At 31.2% G+C, this 3,284-nt stretch overlaps 1 protein-coding gene across 1 annotated transcript in view; it reads left to right on the top strand.

The window, feature by feature from the left end:
* LOC122256767 (glutamate-gated chloride channel) overlaps positions 1-3,284 on the top strand; it is a 179,991-nt gene that overhangs the window by 133,407 nt on the left and 43,300 nt on the right. The window lies entirely within an intron of this gene.

The following is a 3,284-nucleotide window of genomic DNA, read 5'->3' as shown; positions in this document are numbered from 1 at the left end:
GTGGCAAAGAGACTTCTTAACATAACTCAAGTTCCTCTTAGTTACTGGCAATCTGCTGCAACTACGCTCCATGAGTCCCAGATTCGGAACCGCCTGAGTGCCCGAAGAACCTCCACTCTCGGAGATGTGCGAGAAACGGCACCAAAGAAGCTTTTTTTAGAATAAAGATTACTCTTTTTTTACGGCGCGTGAAACACCGTCTAGATATGTTGCACTTTCTGGGGCGGAGTGTGAAGGTGATCCCAAAACAAGAAACGCCGTATTTCTCCTCGTCATCGACCCTCGCACCTCCTTCCATGTGGAGCAGCCAGTCTTTTCCCAATTAATTTGACTTTTATCGTCACCCTTGACCTTCCGGAATCTGAGTGGAAAATATAGTCGAATATTTTCCTGGATATGAGGATGCCTATATAAGTTCAGATTTCAGATTTAGCCATCATGAAAATCCTCTACCAACTTATGCCATATGCTAGGATCACTGAAATCTTTGCTGGTTTCGTAAACATATAAAAGACCTTCCTTCAGTTTCGTATTAAAGATATTTAATTAAGCGAAAATATTCGTTTAAAAATTAGCTTACCGTCCCATGCAAACGTCAATGCAATCTAGCCTTAAACACTGACGAATTCTTGCTTTCATCTGACCTGAGAAATTACCTTCACATTTCACTTGTAACCCTCATGATGTCCACATCGAAATACGCTACAACATGACCTATGTGGCTCATATTCTCGCATAGCATGAGTCACTGAAATGTCTCCAAATTTACGCGGTAAAATGGCCAGCTGTCTCTCATGTCTCTTAATGATATGAAGTTAATCGTGTCACATCAATGATATTACTGAAATTAAATAGAAAGGTTAGCACGCTTCAGTGATGGAAGGTTCATTTATTCACTAGTGTGTGATACTTAATTGGGAATCCATTCAAAAGACTCAGTGGATGCACAGGGACCCCCCTTCACCCTCAATGGCCTCATCCGGTCATGCAATATTCGACGTGGAATCTCTTCGAAACTATTTTGCAAGCCTTTTCAAAACAGGTTTAGTTTCAACGTATAGTTACTTTGATGCTCAATCGTGACTTAACCGTATGTGAAGATCGAACTGAATATACTACAAAAAATGTTGATTTTATGCAAGAGAAATTCAAACCAAATCTGAATCGGAAATGATACACAAATACATATTCGAATACGTTTTATCTTGTGGAGCTTTGATAAAAACACGGTACCATGTTTCGCTTCAGTCAGGCTGTATCTTCGTCCAGCCTCAGAATACACAGCGACGGAGATCGGCGTGCCAGAGTACTCCAGGATTTGCTCGTTCTTATTTCATGTTGGCGAATATGCTTGTAAACCTCATTCTTATTTGTGAGAAGACAGGGCTCTTGGTAAGTCAGCTCTTCATGCACGACTCAAAACGTACTTGTGCTGGGTAAGATTTCATGTCTCGCAAACTCCGGTAAACTCTTGAAAACTCTCACAGGTCCTCACAAGCTCTTATAAGCTGCTATAAAATCTCATAAGCTCTTAAAGGCCTTCTCAAACTCTCACAAGCTCTCTCAAGCTCTTAGCAAGCGTCGACAGATGAGAGCGCAGAACATTTTACGGCGGCCTTTTGACCGACAGGGCCAGGTCCGCAGATGAACACAGACTCGGGTTATACATACATACATATAAGTTTCATATATATATATATATATATATATATATATATATATATAAATAGATATTTATATATATAAATACATTTTACATACACAGCACACACATCACACACACACACTCACACACCACACATCACACACACACACACACACTTACACACACACACACACACACACACCACACTCACACACACACACATAATATATTGATATATATATATTATATATATATTATATTATATATATATATTTATTATCGGTGTGTGTGTGTGTGTGTGTGTGTGTGTGTGTGTGTGTATGTATATTCAGTATATGTATGTATATATGTATATATGTACATATATCTATATATGTGTATATATATACATAGGACGTGGAAGCGAGACGCGAGGAAGAAGCGGAGAGCGAGCGACCGGTTCCCGCGGACGAGTCTGCGAATGTCGCTTTGAGTCGCTGATCAAAGGAATATATTTCATGAGGCTCAACTTACGGCTTGCCTGTCCTGGGGGGAGGAGGGGGGGGGCTGCCGTGATAGGGACAGTCCCGCTCCCGTGAGATTCGGCTGCGGAGGTGGGGGAGGCTTCTGAATAACTTTCGGTGAGTGCGTATATATATATATACATATATATATTAATCTAATAATTTTAAAAAAAAATATATATATATATATATATATATTATATATATACATATATTATATATCTTACATATTTTTGATATATATTGTATATATATATATATACATATATATACACACACACACCAATAGTATGTATGTATAATATAAATATATATATATATCTAATATATATATAATATATAGTATTAATTTATATATATATATATATATATTTATTTATGGTATATTTACATATATAATCTATATTTAGATATATATATATATATATATCATGTATATATATATATGTATTTGTTATATATATTTGTATATATAAATATTGATATATATATATATATATATGTAATTATATATACTATTTTATATATATATAACATATAAATATATATGTATATATATTTTATACATAAATGTATTGACATGAATATATATATATAATATATATAAAAGTATATATATAAATATTTGATGCTTATAAATTATACTTTTATATATACATACACACTTATTTTTTGTTTGTCTGTATAAATAATATATATATATTTTATATATATATATATATATATATATATATATGTATGTATATATATTAGCACAACATCGCAGAACATTTCATACAAATATATATTATATATATATATATTAATATATAATATATATATATATATATATATAAACACACATGCATTCTTACTTTATATTTATTGTATATATATATATATAATTTATATATATATATATATATATGTATTGTATATTATATATATATATATATATATATCTATATTATATATATATATATATTATGCATACATATATATATATATATATATATTTATTATACTTTATATAATATATAGATATATATATATTTATATATATAATTTAATATGCATAAATATATATATATTTGATTATTATGGCCTATTATAATTAATCATATATATATATATATATATATATATATATATATATA

Source organism: Penaeus japonicus, unplaced genomic scaffold (genome assembly GCF_977035675.1).
Source record: "Penaeus japonicus unplaced genomic scaffold, GWHDUDI00000001_assembly GWHDUDI00000015, whole genome shotgun sequence".
Classification (NCBI taxonomy): Eukaryota; Metazoa; Arthropoda; class Malacostraca; order Decapoda; family Penaeidae; genus Penaeus; species Penaeus japonicus.
This window is presented reverse-complemented; position numbering and strand designations above follow the sequence as displayed.